Source organism: Balaenoptera borealis (genome assembly GCF_965194805.1).
Source record: "Balaenoptera borealis genome assembly, contig: HAP1_SCAFFOLD_1868, whole genome shotgun sequence".
NCBI lineage: Eukaryota > Metazoa > Chordata > Mammalia > Artiodactyla > Balaenopteridae > Balaenoptera > Balaenoptera borealis.
This window is the reverse complement of record NW_028122388.1, coordinates 1-18,401: the sequence shown is the minus strand read 5'-3', so window position 1 is coordinate 18,401 and position 18,401 is coordinate 1. Positions and strand designations below refer to the sequence as shown.

General features: G+C 50.1%; 4 long non-coding RNA genes across 4 annotated transcripts; all 4 read right to left on the bottom strand.

Annotated features, from left to right (window-relative positions):
• Positions 1-400: 400 nt before the first annotated feature.
• On the bottom strand, positions 401-3,504 carry LOC309622237. Its single transcript, XR_014240619.1, has 2 exons — positions 3,119-3,504; positions 401-1,334 (listed from the first exon to the last, which is right to left on the bottom strand). It is a non-coding gene; the product is annotated as an uncharacterized lncRNA (long non-coding RNA).
• Positions 3,505-5,353: 1,849 nt separating this feature from the next.
• Positions 5,354-7,061, bottom strand: LOC309622238. The gene is made up of 2 exons (XR_014240620.1): positions 7,007-7,061; positions 5,354-5,448 (listed from the first exon to the last, which is right to left on the bottom strand). It is a non-coding gene; the product is annotated as an uncharacterized lncRNA (long non-coding RNA).
• Positions 7,062-10,306: 3,245 nt separating this feature from the next.
• On the bottom strand, positions 10,307-12,014 carry LOC309622239. Its single transcript, XR_014240621.1, has 2 exons — positions 11,960-12,014; positions 10,307-10,401 (listed from the first exon to the last, which is right to left on the bottom strand). It is a non-coding gene; the product is annotated as an uncharacterized lncRNA (long non-coding RNA).
• Positions 12,015-14,698: 2,684 nt separating this feature from the next.
• LOC309622241 lies at positions 14,699-16,406 on the bottom strand. The gene is made up of 2 exons (XR_014240623.1): positions 16,352-16,406; positions 14,699-14,793 (listed from the first exon to the last, which is right to left on the bottom strand). It is a non-coding gene; the product is annotated as an uncharacterized lncRNA (long non-coding RNA).
• Between the last annotated feature and the right edge of the window lie 1,995 nt (positions 16,407-18,401).

The window sequence follows — 18,401 nt, the reverse complement described above, 5'->3', positions numbered from 1 at the left end:
TTTCCAGAATCAAACCTCAATCAGGTTCCCAGGGCACTTGGTTCCAGAATCAAACCAATGTCAAGTTCCCAGGCCATGGGTTTCCAGCACCAGGCCACAGTCATGTTTCCAGGGCACAGGGTTCCACAATCAAACGTCAGTCATGTTGCCAGTCCACAGGTTTCTTCCATCAAACCTCAGTCAAGTTCCCAGGCCACAGGGTTCCAGAATCAAGCCTCCGTCATTTTGCCAGGCCAGAGTGTTCCACCATCAAACCTCACTCATGATCCCAGGACACATATTTCCACAATGAAACCTCAGTCATGTTCCCAGGCCAGAGTGTTCTACAGTCAAACCTAAGTCATCTTGCCAGGCCACAGGATTCCACCATCTAACCTCAGTCCTGTTGCCAGGCCACAGGCTTGCACTATCAAGCCTCAGTCATGTTCCCAAGCCTGAGGGTTCCACAATCAAACCTCTGTCATGTTGCCAGGACACAGGGTTCAACCATCAAACCTCAGTCATGTTCCCGGGCCACAGGATTCCACAATCTAACATCAGTCATGTTCGCAGACCAATGGTTTCCAGAATCAAACCTCAATCATGTTCCCAGGACACAGGGTTCCAGAATCAAACAAAAGTCCAGTTCCCTGGCCATGGGTTTCCAGTACCAGGCCGCAGTCATGTTTCCAGGGCACAGGGTTCCACAATCAAACCTCAGTCATGTTGCCAGTCCACAGGTTTCTGCCATCAAACCTCAGTCAAGTTTGCAGGCCACAGGGTTCCAGAATCAAGTCTCAGTCATTTTGCCAGGCCAGAGTGTTCCACCATCAAACCTCACTCAAGATCCCAGGCCACATATTTCCACAATGAAACCTCAGTCATTTTCACAGGCCACAGGTATCCAGAATCAAACCTCAGTCAAATACTCAGGACACATGGTTCCACATTCAAACCTCAGTCATGTTCCAAGGACACAGGTGTCCAGAATAAAACCTCAGTCATGTTCCCAGTCCACAGGGTTCCAGAATCAAACCGTTCTCATGTTCCCAGGTCACAGGGTTCCAGAATCCACCGATTTCATGTTCCCAGGCCACAGGGTTCCAAAATCAATCCTCAGTTATGTTCCCAGGCCACAGGTTTCCAGAATCAAACCGTTCTCATGTTCCCAGGCCATAGGGTTCCAGAATCCACCGATGTCATGTACCCAGGCCACAGGGTTCCAGAATAAAACCTCAGGCATGTTCCCAGTCCACAGGGTTCCAGAACCAAGCCTCAGTCAGATTCCCAGGGCACAGTATTCCACAATCTAAACAGATGTCATGTTCCCAGGCCACAGGTTTCCAGAATCACGCCTCAGTCATGTTCCCAGGCCACAGGGATCCAGAATCAAACCTCAGTCATGTTGCCAGGACATAGGGTACCACCATCAAACCTCAGTCATATTCCCAGACCACAGGTTTCCAGAATCCAACCGATTTCATGTTCCCAGGCAACAGGGTACCAGAATCCAAACCGATTTCATGTTGCCAGGCCACAGGATTCCACAATCTAACATTACTCATGTTCCCAGGCCAATGGTTTTCAGAATCAAACCTCAGTCATATTCCCAGGGCACTTGGTTCCAGAATCAAACCTCAGTCATGTTCGCAGGACACAGGGTTCCAGAATCAAACCTCAGTCATGTTCCCTGGACACAGGTTTCAAAAATAAAACCCCAGTCATGTTCCCAGGCCACAGGGTTCCAGAATCAAGCCTCACTCATATTCCCAGGCCACAGGGTTCCACAATTAAACCTCAGTCATATTCCCAGGCCAAAGGGTTCCAATATCAAACCTCAGTCCTGTTGCCAGGCCACGGTTCCACCATCAAGCCTCAGTCATGTTCCCAGGCCACAGTGTTCCACAATCAAACCTAAGTCATCTTGCCAGGCCACAGGATGCCACCACCAAACCTCAGTCCTGTTGCCAGGCCACAGGGTTCCACCATCAAGGCTCAGTCTTGTTCCCAAGCCTGAGGGTTCCACAATCAAACCTCTTTCATTTTGCCAGGCCACAGGGTTCAACCATCAAACCTCAGTCATGTTCCCAGGAAACAGGGTTCCAGAATCAAACCAATGTCAAGTTCCCAAACACATGGTTCCAGAATCAAGCCTCAGTCATGTTGCCAGGCCACAGGGTACCACCCTCAAACCTCAGTCATGTTCCCAGGCTACAGGGTTCCTCCATCAAACCTCAATCATGTTCCCAGGACACAGGGTTCCAGAATCAAACCAATGACAAGTTCCCAGGCCATGGGTTTCCAGTACCAGGCCTCAGTCATATTTCCAGGGCAGAGGGTTCCACAATCAAACCTCAGTCCTGTTGCCAGGCCACGGTTCTACCATCAAGCCTAAGTCATGTTCCCAGGCCAGAGTGTTCCACAATCAAACCTAAGTCATCTTGCCAGGCCACAGGATTCCACCAGCAAACCGCAGTCCTGTAGCCAGGCCACAGGTTTCTGCCATCAAACCTCAGTCAAGTTCCCAGGACACATGGTTCCAGATTCAAACCTAAGTCATGTTCGCAGGCCACAGGGTTCCAAAATCAAACCTCAGTCATGTTCCCAGGACAAAGGTGTCCAGAACCAAACCTCAGTCATATTCCGAGGGAACAGGGTTCCAGAAACAAAACTCAGTCATGTTGCCAGGCCACAGGTTTCCACCATCAAACCTCAGACATGTTCCCAGGCAACAGGCTTCCAGAATCAAACCGTTCTCATGTTCCCAGGCCACAGGGTTCCAGAATCCACCGATGTCATGTTCACAGGCCACAGGGTTTCAGAATCAATCCTCCGTTATGTTCCCAGGCTACAGGGTTCCAGAATAAATCCTCAGTCATGTTCCCAGTCCACAGGGTTCCATAACCAAGCCTCAGTCAGTTTCCCAGGGCACAGTATTCCACAATCTAAACAGATGTCATGTTCCCAGGCCACAGGATTCCAGAATACGCCTCAGTCATGTTCCCAGACCACAGGGATCCAGATTCAAACCTCAGTCGTGTTGCCAGGACATAGGGTACCACCATCAAACCTCAGTCATATTCCCAGGCCACAAGTTTCCACAATCCAACCGATTTCATGTTCCCAGGCAACAGGGTACCAGAATCCAAACTGATGTCATGTTCCCAGGCCACAGGATTCCACAATCTAACATCACTCATGTTCCCAGGCCAATGGTTTTCAGAATCAAACCTCAGTCATATTCCCAGGGCACTTGGTTCCAGAATCAAACCTCAGTCATGTTCGCAGGACACAGGGTTCCAGAATCAAACCTCAGTCATGTTCCCTGGACACAGGTTTCAAAAATAAAACCCCAGTCATGTTCCCAGGCCACAGGGTTCCAGAATCAAGCCTCACTCATATTGCCAGGCCACAGGGTTCCACAATTAAACCTCAGTCATATTCCCAGGCCAAAGGGTTCCAATATCAAACCTCAGTCCTGTTGCCAGGCCACGGTTCCACCATCAAGCCTCAGTCATGTTCCCAAACCTGAGGGTTCCACAATCAAACTTCAGCCATGTTCCCATGCCATAGGGTTCCAGAAACCAATCGATGTCATGTTTCCGGGCCACAGGGTTCCAGAATCAATCCTCAGTTATGTTCTCAGGCTACAGGCTTCCAGAATAAAACCTCAGTCATGTTCCCAGTCCACAGGGTTCCAGAACCAAGCCTCAGTCAGTTTCCCAGGGCACAGTATTCCGCAATCTAAACAGATGTCATGTTCCCAGGGCAAAGGGTTCCACCAGCAAACCTCAGTCCTGTTGCGAGGCCACAGGGTTCCACCATCAAGCCTTAGTCATGTTCCCAAGCCTGAGCGCTCCACAATCTAACCTCAGTCATGACCCCAGTGCACAGGGTTCCACCATCAAACCTCAGTCATGTTGCCAGTCCACAGGTTTCTGCGATCAAACCACATTCAAGTTCCCAGGCCACAGGGTTCCAGAATCAAGCCGCAGTCATGTTGCGAGGCCACAGGGTACCACCATCAAACCTCAGTCATGTTCCCAGGCCACAGGGTTCCTCCATCAAACCTCAATCATGTTCCCAGGACACAGGATTTCAGAATCAAACCAATGTCCAGTTCCCAGGCCATGGGTTGACAGTACCAGGCCTCAGTCATGTTTCCAGGGCCCAGGGTTCCACAATCAAACCTCAGTCATGTTGCCAGTCCACAGGTTTCTGCCATCAAACCTCAGTCAAGTTCCCAGGCCACAGGGTTCCAGAATCAAGCCTCAGTCGTGTTGCCAGGACATAGGGTACCACCATCAAACCTCAGTCATATTCCCAGACCACAGGTTTCCAGAATCCAACCGATTTCATGTTCCCAGGCAACAGGGTACCAGAATCCAAACCGATGTCATGTTCCCAGGCCACAGGATTCCACAATCTAACATCAGTCATGTTCCCAGGCCAATGGTTTTCAGAATCAAACCTCAGTCATATTCCCAGGGCACTTGGTTCCAGAATCAAACCTCAGTCATGTTCCCAGGACACAGTGATCTAGAATCAAACCTCAGTCATGTTCCCTGGACACAGGGTTCCAAAATCAAGCCTCACTCATATTCCCAGGCCAGAGGGTTCCACAATTAAACCTCAGTCATATTCCCAGACCAAAGGGTTCCACAATCAAACCTCAGTCCTGTTGCCAGGCCACGGTTCCACCGTCAAGCCTCAGTCATGTTCCCAGGCCATAGTGTTCCAGAATCAAACCTAAGTCTTCTTGCCAGGCCACAGGATTCCACCATCAAACCGCAGTCCTGTTGCCAGGCCACAGGGTTCCAGAATCAAGCCGCAGTCATGTTGCCAGGCCACAAGGTACCACCATCAAACCTCACTCATGTTCCCAGGCCACAGGGTTCCTCCATCAAACCTCAGTCATGTTCCCAGGCCACCGAATTCCACAATCTAACATCAGTCATGTTCCCAGACCAATGGTTTCCAGAATCAAACCTCAATCAGGTTCCCAGGGCACTTGGTTCCAGAATCAAACCAATGTCAAGTTCCCAGGCCATGGGTTTCCAGCACCAGGCCACAGTCATGTTTCCAGGGCACAGGGTTCCACAATCAAACGTCAGTCATGTTGCCAGTCCACAGGTTTCTTCCATCAAACCTCAGTCAAGTTCCCAGGCCACAGGGTTCCAGAATCAAGCCTCCGTCATTTTGCCAGGCCAGAGTGTTCCACCATCAAACCTCACTCATGATCCCAGGACACATATTTCCACAATGAAACCTCAGTCATGTTCCCAGGCCAGAGTGTTCTACAGTCAAACCTAAGTCATCTTGCCAGGCCACAGGATTCCACCATCTAACCTCAGTCCTGTTGCCAGGCCACAGGCTTGCACTATCAAGCCTCAGTCATGTTCCCAAGCCTGAGGGTTCCACAATCAAACCTCTGTCATGTTGCCAGGACACAGGGTTCAACCATCAAACCTCAGTCATGTTCCCGGGCCACAGGATTCCACAATCTAACATCAGTCATGTTCGCAGACCAATGGTTTCCAGAATCAAACCTCAATCATGTTCCCAGGACACAGGGTTCCAGAATCAAACAAAAGTCCAGTTCCCTGGCCATGGGTTTCCAGTACCAGGCCGCAGTCATGTTTCCAGGGCACAGGGTTCCACAATCAAACCTCAGTCATGTTGCCAGTCCACAGGTTTCTGCCATCAAACCTCAGTCAAGTTTGCAGGCCACAGGGTTCCAGAATCAAGTCTCAGTCATTTTGCCAGGCCAGAGTGTTCCACCATCAAACCTCACTCAAGATCCCAGGCCACATATTTCCACAATGAAACCTCAGTCATTTTCACAGGCCACAGGTATCCAGAATCAAACCTCAGTCAAATACTCAGGACACATGGTTCCACATTCAAACCTCAGTCATGTTCCAAGGACACAGGTGTCCAGAATAAAACCTCAGTCATGTTCCCAGTCCACAGGGTTCCAGAATCAAACCGTTCTCATGTTCCCAGGTCACAGGGTTCCAGAATCCACCGATTTCATGTTCCCAGGCCACAGGGTTCCAAAATCAATCCTCAGTTATGTTCCCAGGCCACAGGTTTCCAGAATCAAACCGTTCTCATGTTCCCAGGCCATAGGGTTCCAGAATCCACCGATGTCATGTACCCAGGCCACAGGGTTCCAGAATAAAACCTCAGGCATGTTCCCAGTCCACAGGGTTCCAGAACCAAGCCTCAGTCAGATTCCCAGGGCACAGTATTCCACAATCTAAACAGATGTCATGTTCCCAGGCCACAGGTTTCCAGAATCACGCCTCAGTCATGTTCCCAGGCCACAGGGATCCAGAATCAAACCTCAGTCATGTTGCCAGGACATAGGGTACCACCATCAAACCTCAGTCATATTCCCAGACCACAGGTTTCCAGAATCCAACCGATTTCATGTTCCCAGGCAACAGGGTACCAGAATCCAAACCGATTTCATGTTGCCAGGCCACAGGATTCCACAATCTAACATTACTCATGTTCCCAGGCCAATGGTTTTCAGAATCAAACCTCAGTCATATTCCCAGGGCACTTGGTTCCAGAATCAAACCTCAGTCATGTTCGCAGGACACAGGGTTCCAGAATCAAACCTCAGTCATGTTCCCTGGACACAGGTTTCAAAAATAAAACCCCAGTCATGTTCCCAGGCCACAGGGTTCCAGAATCAAGCCTCACTCATATTCCCAGGCCACAGGGTTCCACAATTAAACCTCAGTCATATTCCCAGGCCAAAGGGTTCCAATATCAAACCTCAGTCCTGTTGCCAGGCCACGGTTCCACCATCAAGCCTCAGTCATGTTCCCAGGCCACAGTGTTCCACAATCAAACCTAAGTCATCTTGCCAGGCCACAGGATGCCACCACCAAACCTCAGTCCTGTTGCCAGGCCACAGGGTTCCACCATCAAGGCTCAGTCTTGTTCCCAAGCCTGAGGGTTCCACAATCAAACCTCTTTCATTTTGCCAGGCCACAGGGTTCAACCATCAAACCTCAGTCATGTTCCCAGGAAACAGGGTTCCAGAATCAAACCAATGTCAAGTTCCCAAACACATGGTTCCAGAATCAAGCCTCAGTCATGTTGCCAGGCCACAGGGTACCACCCTCAAACCTCAGTCATGTTCCCAGGCTACAGGGTTCCTCCATCAAACCTCAATCATGTTCCCAGGACACAGGGTTCCAGAATCAAACCAATGACAAGTTCCCAGGCCATGGGTTTCCAGTACCAGGCCTCAGTCATATTTCCAGGGCAGAGGGTTCCACAATCAAACCTCAGTCCTGTTGCCAGGCCACGGTTCTACCATCAAGCCTAAGTCATGTTCCCAGGCCAGAGTGTTCCACAATCAAACCTAAGTCATCTTGCCAGGCCACAGGATTCCACCAGCAAACCGCAGTCCTGTAGCCAGGCCACAGGTTTCTGCCATCAAACCTCAGTCAAGTTCCCAGGACACATGGTTCCAGATTCAAACCTAAGTCATGTTCGCAGGCCACAGGGTTCCAAAATCAAACCTCAGTCATGTTCCCAGGACAAAGGTGTCCAGAACCAAACCTCAGTCATATTCCGAGGGAACAGGGTTCCAGAAACAAAACTCAGTCATGTTGCCAGGCCACAGGTTTCCACCATCAAACCTCAGACATGTTCCCAGGTAACAGGCTTCCAGAATCAAACCGTTCTCATGTTCCCAGGCCACAGGGTTCCAGAATCCACCGATGTCATGTTCACAGGCCACAGGGTTTCAGAATCAATCCTCCGTTATGTTCCCAGGCTACAGGGTTCCAGAATAAATCCTCAGTCATGTTCCCAGTCCACAGGGTTCCATAACCAAGCCTCAGTCAGTTTCCCAGGGCACAGTATTCCACAATCTAAACAGATGTCATGTTCCCAGGCCACAGGATTCCAGAATACGCCTCAGTCATGTTCCCAGACCACAGGGATCCAGATTCAAACCTCAGTCGTGTTGCCAGGACATAGGGTACCACCATCAAACCTCAGTCATATTCCCAGGCCACAAGTTTCCACAATCCAACCGATTTCATGTTCCCAGGCAACAGGGTACCAGAATCCAAACTGATGTCATGTTCCCAGGCCACAGGATTCCACAATCTAACATCACTCATGTTCCCAGGCCAATGGTTTTCAGAATCAAACCTCAGTCATATTCCCAGGGCACTTGGTTCCAGAATCAAACCTCAGTCATGTTCGCAGGACACAGGGTTCCAGAATCAAACCTCAGTCATGTTCCCTGGACACAGGTTTCAAAAATAAAACCCCAGTCATGTTCCCAGGCCACAGGGTTCCAGAATCAAGCCTCACTCATATTGCCAGGCCACAGGGTTCCACAATTAAACCTCAGTCATATTCCCAGGCCAAAGGGTTCCAATATCAAACCTCAGTCCTGTTGCCAGGCCACGGTTCCACCATCAAGCCTCAGTCATGTTCCCAAACCTGAGGGTTCCACAATCAAACTTCAGCCATGTTCCCATGCCATAGGGTTCCAGAAACCAATCGATGTCATGTTTCCGGGCCACAGGGTTCCAGAATCAATCCTCAGTTATGTTCTCAGGCTACAGGCTTCCAGAATAAAACCTCAGTCATGTTCCCAGTCCACAGGGTTCCAGAACCAAGCCTCAGTCAGTTTCCCAGGGCACAGTATTCCGCAATCTAAACAGATGTCATGTTCCCAGGCCAAAGGGTTCCACCAGCAAACCTCAGTCCTGTTGCGAGGCCACAGGGTTCCACCATCAAGCCTTAGTCATGTTCCCAAGCCTGAGCGCTCCACAATCTAACCTCAGTCATGACCCCAGTGCACAGGGTTCCACCATCAAACCTCAGTCATGTTGCCAGTCCACAGGTTTCTGCGATCAAACCACATTCAAGTTCCCAGGCCACAGGGTTCCAGAATCAAGCCGCAGTCATGTTGCGAGGCCACAGGGTACCACCATCAAACCTCAGTCATGTTCCCAGGCCACAGGGTTCCTCCATCAAACCTCAATCATGTTCCCAGGACACAGGATTTCAGAATCAAACCAATGTCCAGTTCCCAGGCCATGGGTTGACAGTACCAGGCCTCAGTCATGTTTCCAGGGCCCAGGGTTCCACAATCAAACCTCAGTCATGTTGCCAGTCCACAGGTTTCTGCCATCAAACCTCAGTCAAGTTCCCAGGCCACAGGGTTCCAGAATCAAGCCTCAGTCGTGTTGCCAGGACATAGGGTACCACCATCAAACCTCAGTCATATTCCCAGACCACAGGTTTCCAGAATCCAACCGATTTCATGTTCCCAGGCAACAGGGTACCAGAATCCAAACCGATGTCATGTTCCCAGGCCACAGGATTCCACAATCTAACATCAGTCATGTTCCCAGGCCAATGGTTTTCAGAATCAAACCTCAGTCATATTCCCAGGGCACTTGGTTCCAGAATCAAACCTCAGTCATGTTCCCAGGACACAGTGATCTAGAATCAAACCTCAGTCATGTTCCCTGGACACAGGGTTCCAAAATCAAGCCTCACTCATATTCCCAGGCCAGAGGGTTCCACAATTAAACCTCAGTCATATTCCCAGACCAAAGGGTTCCACAATCAAACCTCAGTCCTGTTGCCAGGCCACGGTTCCACCGTCAAGCCTCAGTCATGTTCCCAGGCCATAGTGTTCCAGAATCAAACCTAAGTCTTCTTGCCAGGCCACAGGATTCCACCATCAAACCGCAGTCCTGTTGCCAGGCCACAGGGTTCCAGAATCAAGCCGCAGTCATGTTGCCAGGCCACAAGGTACCACCATCAAACCTCACTCATGTTCCCAGGCCACAGGGTTCCTCCATCAAACCTCAGTCATGTTCCCAGGCCACCGAATTCCACAATCTAACATCAGTCATGTTCCCAGACCAATGGTTTCCAGAATCAAACCTCAATCAGGTTCCCAGGGCACTTGGTTCCAGAATCAAACCAATGTCAAGTTCCCAGGCCATGGGTTTCCAGCACCAGGCCACAGTCATGTTTCCAGGGCACAGGGTTCCACAATCAAACGTCAGTCATGTTGCCAGTCCACAGGTTTCTTCCATCAAACCTCAGTCAAGTTCCCAGGCCACAGGGTTCCAGAATCAAGCCTCCGTCATTTTGCCAGGCCAGAGTGTTCCACCATCAAACCTCACTCATGATCCCAGGACACATATTTCCACAATGAAACCTCAGTCATGTTCCCAGGCCAGAGTGTTCTACAGTCAAACCTAAGTCATCTTGCCAGGCCACAGGATTCCACCATCTAACCTCAGTCCTGTTGCCAGGCCACAGGCTTGCACTATCAAGCCTCAGTCATGTTCCCAAGCCTGAGGGTTCCACAATCAAACCTCTGTCATGTTGCCAGGACACAGGGTTCAACCATCAAACCTCAGTCATGTTCCCGGGCCACAGGATTCCACAATCTAACATCAGTCATGTTCGCAGACCAATGGTTTCCAGAATCAAACCTCAATCATGTTCCCAGGACACAGGGTTCCAGAATCAAACAAAAGTCCAGTTCCCTGGCCATGGGTTTCCAGTACCAGGCCGCAGTCATGTTTCCAGGGCACAGGGTTCCACAATCAAACCTCAGTCATGTTGCCAGTCCACAGGTTTCTGCCATCAAACCTCAGTCAAGTTTGCAGGCCACAGGGTTCCAGAATCAAGTCTCAGTCATTTTGCCAGGCCAGAGTGTTCCACCATCAAACCTCACTCAAGATCCCAGGCCACATATTTCCACAATGAAACCTCAGTCATTTTCACAGGCCACAGGTATCCAGAATCAAACCTCAGTCAAATACTCAGGACACATGGTTCCACATTCAAACCTCAGTCATGTTCCAAGGACACAGGTGTCCAGAATAAAACCTCAGTCATGTTCCCAGTCCACAGGGTTCCAGAATCAAACCGTTCTCATGTTCCCAGGTCACAGGGTTCCAGAATCCACCGATTTCATGTTCCCAGGCCACAGGGTTCCAAAATCAATCCTCAGTTATGTTCCCAGGCCACAGGTTTCCAGAATCAAACCGTTCTCATGTTCCCAGGCCATAGGGTTCCAGAATCCACCGATGTCATGTACCCAGGCCACAGGGTTCCAGAATAAAACCTCAGGCATGTTCCCAGTCCACAGGGTTCCAGAACCAAGCCTCAGTCAGATTCCCAGGGCACAGTATTCCACAATCTAAACAGATGTCATGTTCCCAGGCCACAGGTTTCCAGAATCACGCCTCAGTCATGTTCCCAGGCCACAGGGATCCAGAATCAAACCTCAGTCATGTTGCCAGGACATAGGGTACCACCATCAAACCTCAGTCATATTCCCAGACCACAGGTTTCCAGAATCCAACCGATTTCATGTTCCCAGGCAACAGGGTACCAGAATCCAAACCGATTTCATGTTGCCAGGCCACAGGATTCCACAATCTAACATTACTCATGTTCCCAGGCCAATGGTTTTCAGAATCAAACCTCAGTCATATTCCCAGGGCACTTGGTTCCAGAATCAAACCTCAGTCATGTTCGCAGGACACAGGGTTCCAGAATCAAACCTCAGTCATGTTCCCTGGACACAGGTTTCAAAAATAAAACCCCAGTCATGTTCCCAGGCCACAGGGTTCCAGAATCAAGCCTCACTCATATTCCCAGGCCACAGGGTTCCACAATTAAACCTCAGTCATATTCCCAGGCCAAAGGGTTCCAATATCAAACCTCAGTCCTGTTGCCAGGCCACGGTTCCACCATCAAGCCTCAGTCATGTTCCCAGGCCACAGTGTTCCACAATCAAACCTAAGTCATCTTGCCAGGCCACAGGATGCCACCACCAAACCTCAGTCCTGTTGCCAGGCCACAGGGTTCCACCATCAAGGCTCAGTCTTGTTCCCAAGCCTGAGGGTTCCACAATCAAACCTCTTTCATTTTGCCAGGCCACAGGGTTCAACCATCAAACCTCAGTCATGTTCCCAGGAAACAGGGTTCCAGAATCAAACCAATGTCAAGTTCCCAAACACATGGTTCCAGAATCAAGCCTCAGTCATGTTGCCAGGCCACAGGGTACCACCCTCAAACCTCAGTCATGTTCCCAGGCTACAGGGTTCCTCCATCAAACCTCAATCATGTTCCCAGGACACAGGGTTCCAGAATCAAACCAATGACAAGTTCCCAGGCCATGGGTTTCCAGTACCAGGCCTCAGTCATATTTCCAGGGCAGAGGGTTCCACAATCAAACCTCAGTCCTGTTGCCAGGCCACGGTTCTACCATCAAGCCTAAGTCATGTTCCCAGGCCAGAGTGTTCCACAATCAAACCTAAGTCATCTTGCCAGGCCACAGGATTCCACCAGCAAACCGCAGTCCTGTAGCCAGGCCACAGGTTTCTGCCATCAAACCTCAGTCAAGTTCCCAGGACACATGGTTCCAGATTCAAACCTAAGTCATGTTCGCAGGCCACAGGGTTCCAAAATCAAACCTCAGTCATGTTCCCAGGACAAAGGTGTCCAGAACCAAACCTCAGTCATATTCCGAGGGAACAGGGTTCCAGAAACAAAACTCAGTCATGTTGCCAGGCCACAGGTTTCCACCATCAAACCTCAGACATGTTCCCAGGTAACAGGCTTCCAGAATCAAACCGTTCTCATGTTCCCAGGCCACAGGGTTCCAGAATCCACCGATGTCATGTTCACAGGCCACAGGGTTTCAGAATCAATCCTCCGTTATGTTCCCAGGCTACAGGGTTCCAGAATAAATCCTCAGTCATGTTCCCAGTCCACAGGGTTCCATAACCAAGCCTCAGTCAGTTTCCCAGGGCACAGTATTCCACAATCTAAACAGATGTCATGTTCCCAGGCCACAGGATTCCAGAATACGCCTCAGTCATGTTCCCAGACCACAGGGATCCAGATTCAAACCTCAGTCGTGTTGCCAGGACATAGGGTACCACCATCAAACCTCAGTCATATTCCCAGGCCACAAGTTTCCACAATCCAACCGATTTCATGTTCCCAGGCAACAGGGTACCAGAATCCAAACCGATGTCATGTTCCCAGGCCACAGGATTCCACAATCTAACATCACTCATGTTCCCAGGCCAATGGTTTTCAGAATCAAACCTCAGTCATATTCCCAGGGCACTTGGTTCCAGAATCAAACCTCAGTCATGTTCGCAGGACACAGGGTTCCAGAATCAAACCTCAGTCATGTTCCCTGGACACAGGTTTCAAAAATAAAACCCCAGTCATGTTCCCAGGCCACAGGGTTCCAGAATCAAGCCTCACTCATATTGCCAGGCCACAGGGTTCCACAATTAAACCTCAGTCATATTCCCAGGCCAAAGGGTTCCAATATCAAACCTCAGTCCTGTTGCCAGGCCACGGTTCCACCATCAAGCCTCAGTCATGTTCCCAAACCTGAGGGTTCCACAATCAAACTTCAGCCATGTTCCCATGCCATAGGGTTCCAGAAACCAATCGATGTCATGTTTCCGGGCCACAGGGTTCCAGAATCAATCCTCAGTTATGTTCTCAGGCTACAGGCTTCCAGAATAAAACCTCAGTCATGTTCCCAGTCCACAGGGTTCCAGAACCAAGCCTCAGTCAGTTTCCCAGGGCACAGTATTCCGCAATCTAAACAGATGTCATGTTCCCAGGCCAAAGGGTTACACCAGCAAACCTCAGTCCTGTTGTGAGGCCACAGGGTTCCACCATCAAGCCTTAGTCATGTTCCCAAGCCTGAGCGCTCCACAATCAAACCTCAGTCATGACCCCAGTGCACAGGGTTCCAAAATCAAACCTCAGTCATGTTCCCAGGCCAATGGTTTCCAGAATCAAACCTCAGTCATATTCCCAGGGCACTTGGTTCCAGAATCAAACATCAGTCATGTTCCCTGGACACAGGGTTCCAAAATCAAGCCTCACTCATATTCCCAGGCCAGAGGGTTCCACAATTAAACCTCAGTCATATTCCCAGACCAAAGGGTTCCACAATCAAACCTCAGTCCTGTTGCCAGGCCACGGTTCCACCGTCAAGCCTCAGTCATGTTCCCAGGCCATAGTGTTCCAGAATCAAACCTAAGTCTTCTTGCCAGGCCACAGGATTCCACCATCAAACCGCAGTCCTGTTGCCAGGCCACAGGGTTCCAGAATCAAGCCGCAGTCATGTTGCCAGGCCACAAGGTACCACCATCAAACCTCACTCATGTTCCCAGGCCACAGGGTTCCTCCATCAAACCTCAGTCATGTTCCCAGGCCACCGAATTCCACAATCTAACATCAGTCATGTTCCCAGACCAATGGTTTCCAGAATCAAACCTCAATCAGGTTCCCAGGGCACTTGGTTCCAGAATCAAACCAATGTCAAGTTCCCAGGCCATGGGTTTCCAGCACCAGGCCACAGTCATGTTTCCAGGGCACAGGGTTCCACAATCAAACGTCAGTCATGTTGCCAGTCCACAGGTTTCTTCCATCAAACCTCAGTCAAGTTCCCAGGCCACAGGGTTCCAGAATCAAGCCTCCGTCATTTTGCCAGGCCAGAGTGTTCCACCATCAAACCTCACTCATGATCCCAGGACACATATTTCCACAATGAAACCTCAGTCATGTTCCCAGGCCAGAGTGTTCTACAGTCAAACCTAAGTCATCTTGCCAGGCCACAGGATTCCACCATCTAACCTCAGTCCTGTTGCCAGGCCACAGGCTTGCACTATCAAGCCTCAGTCATGTTCCCAAGCCTGAGGGTTCCACAATCAAACCTCTGTCATGTTGCCAGGACACAGGGTTCAACCATCAAACCTCAGTCATGTTCCCGGGCCACAGGATTCCACAATCTAACATCAGTCATGTTCGCAGACCAATGGTTTCCAGAATCAAACCTCAATCATGTTCCCAGGACACAGGGTTCCAGAATCAAACAAAAGTCCAGTTCCCTGGCCATGGGTTTCCAGTACCAGGCCGCAGTCATGTTTCCAGGGCACAGGGTTCCACAATCAAACCTCAGTCATGTTGCCAGTCCACAGGTTTCTGCCATCAAACCTCAGTCAAGTTTGCAGGCCACAGGGTTCCAGAATCAAGTCTCAGTCATTTTGCCAGGCCAGAGTGTTCCACCATCAAACCTCACTCAAGATCCCAGGCCACATATTTCCACAATGAAACCTCAGTCATTTTCACAGGCCACAGGTATCCAGAATCAAACCTCAGTCAAATACTCAGGACACATGGTTCCACATTCAAACCTCAGTCATGTTCCAAGGACACAGGTGTCCAGAATAAAACCTCAGTCATGTTCCCAGTCCACAGGGTTCCAGAATCAAACCGTTCTCATGTTCCCAGGTCACAGGGTTCCAGAATCCACCGATTTCATGTTCCCAGGCCACAGGGTTCCAAAATCAATCCTCAGTTATGTTCCCAGGCCACAGGTTTCCAGAATCAAACCGTTCTCATGTTCCCAGGCCATAGGGTTCCAGAATCCACCGATGTCATGTACCCAGGCCACAGGGTTCCAGAATAAAACCTCAGGCATGTTCCCAGTCCACAGGGTTCCAGAACCAAGCCTCAGTCAGATTCCCAGGGCACAGTATTCCACAATCTAAACAGATGTCATGTTCCCAGGCCACAGGTTTCCAGAATCACGCCTCAGTCATGTTCCCAGGCCACAGGGATCCAGAATCAAACCTCAGTCATGTTGCCAGGACATAGGGTACCACCATCAAACCTCAGTCATATTCCCAGACCACAGGTTTCCAGAATCCAACCGATTTCATGTTCCCAGGTAACAGGGTACCAGAATCCAAACCGATTTCATGTTGCCAGGCCACAGGATTCCACAATCTAACATTACTCATGTTCCCAGGCCAATGGTTTTCAGAATCAAACCTCAGTCATATTCCCAGGGCACTTGGTTCCAGAATCAAACCTCAGTCATGTTCGCAGGACACAGGGTTCCAGAATCAAACCTCAGTCATGTTCCCTGGACACAGGTTTCAAAAATAAAACCCCAGTCATGTTCCCAGGCCACAGGGTTCCAGAATCAAGCCTCACTCATATTCCCAGGCCACAGGGTTCCACAATTAAACCTCAGTCATATTCCCAGGCCAAAGGGTTCCAATATCAAACCTCAGTCCTGTTGCCAGGCCACGGTTCCACCATCAAGCCTCAGTCATGTTCCCAGGCCACAGTGTTCCACAATCAAACCTAAGTCATCTTGCCAGGCCACAGGATGCCACCACCAAACCTCAGTCCTGTTGCCAGGCCACAGGGTTCCACCATCAAGGCTCAGTCTTGTTCCCAAGCCTGAGGGTTCCACAATCAAACCTCTTTCATTTTGCCAGGCCACAGGGTTCAACCATCAAACCTCAGTCATGTTCCCAGGAAACAGGGTTCCAGAATCAAACCAATGTCAAGTTCCCAAACACATGGTTCCAGAATCAAGCCTCAGTCATGTTGCCAGGCCACAGGGTACCACCCTCAAACCTCAGTCATGTTCCCAGGCTACAGGGTTCCTCCATCAAACCTCAATCATGTTCCCAGGACACAGGGTTCCAGAATCAAACCAATGACAAGTTCCCAGGCCATGGGTTTCCAGTACCAGGCCTCAGTCATATTTCCAGGGCAGAGGGTTCCACAATCAAACCTCAGTCCTGTTGCCAGGCCACGGTTCTACCATCAAGCCTAAGTCATGTTCCCAGGCCAGAGTGTTCCACAATCAAACCTAAGTCATCTTGCCAGGCCACAGGATTCCACCAGCAAACCGCAGTCCTGTAGCCAGGCCACAGGTTTCTGCCATCAAACCTCAGTCAAGTTCCCAGGACACATGGTTCCAGATTCAAACCTAAGTCATGTTCGCAGGCCACAGGGTTCCAAAATCAAACCTCAGTCATGTTCCCAGGACAAAGGTGTCCAGAACCAAACCTCAGTCATATTCCGAGGGAACAGGGTTCCAGAAACAAAACTCAGTCATGTTGCCAGGCCACAGGTTTCCACCATCAAACCTCAGACATGTTCCCAGGCAACAGGCTTCCAGAATCAAACCGTTCTCATGTTCCCAGGCCACAGGGTTCCAGAATCCACCGATGTCATGTTCACAGGCCACAGGGTTTCAGAATCAATCCTCCGTTATGTTCCCAGGCTACAGGGTTCCAGAATAAATCCTCAGTCATGTTCCCAGTCCACAGGGTTCCATAACCAAGCCTCAGTCAGTTTCCCAGGGCACAGTATTCCACAATCTAAACAGATGTCATGTTCCCAGGCCACAGGATTCCAGAATACGCCTCAGTCATGTTCCCAGACCACAGGGATCCAGATTCAAACCTCAGTCGTGTTGCCAGGACATAAGGTACCACCATCAAACCTCAGTCATATTCCCAGACCACAAGTTTCCACAATCCAACCGATTTCATGTTCCCAGGCAACAGGGTACCAGTATCCAAACCGATGTCATGTTCCCAGGCCACAGGATTCCACAATCTAACATCACTCATGTTCCCAGGCCAATGGTTTTCAGAATCAAACCTCAGTCATATTCCCAGGGCACTTGGTTCCAGAATCAAACCTCAGTCATGTTCCTACGACACAGGGTTCCAGAATAAAACCTCAGTCATATTCCCACGCCACAGGTTTCCAGAATCAAACCTATTTCATGTTCCCAGGCAACAGAGTACCAGATTCCAAACTGATGTCATTTTCCCAGGCCACAGTCTTCCACCATCAAACCTCAGTCATGTTGCCAGTCCACAGTTTTCTGCGATCAAACCACATTCAAGTTCCCAGGCCACAGGGTTCCAGAATCAAGCCTCAGTCATATTGCGAGGCCACAGGGTACCACCATCAAACCTCAGTCATGTTCCCAGGCCACAGGGTTCCACCATCAAACCTCAGTCATGTTGCCAGTCCACAGGTTTCTGCCATCAAACCTCAGTCACGTTCCCAGGCCACAGATTTCCAGAATCAAACCTCAGTCATATTCCCAGGGCACATGTTTCCAGAATCAAACCTCAGTCATGTTCGCAGGCCACAGGGTTCCACTATCAAACCTCAGTCATGTTGCCAGGACAAAGGTTTCCAGAATGAAGCCTCACTCATATTCCCAGGCCACAGGTTTCCACAATTTAACCTCAGTCATATTCCCAGGCCAAAGTGTTCCACAATCAAACCTCAGTCCTGTTGCCAGGCCACGGTTCCACCATCAAGCCTCAGTCATGGTCCCAGGCCAGAGTGTTCCACAATCAAACCTAAGTCATCTTGCCAGGCCACAGGATTCCACCGTCAAACCGCAGTCCTGTTGCCAGGCCACAGGTTTCCACAATCAAGCCGCAGTCATGTTCCCAGGCCACAGGGTTCCTCCATCAAACCTCAGTCATGTTCCCAGGCCACCGAATTCCACAATCTAACATCAGTCATGTTCC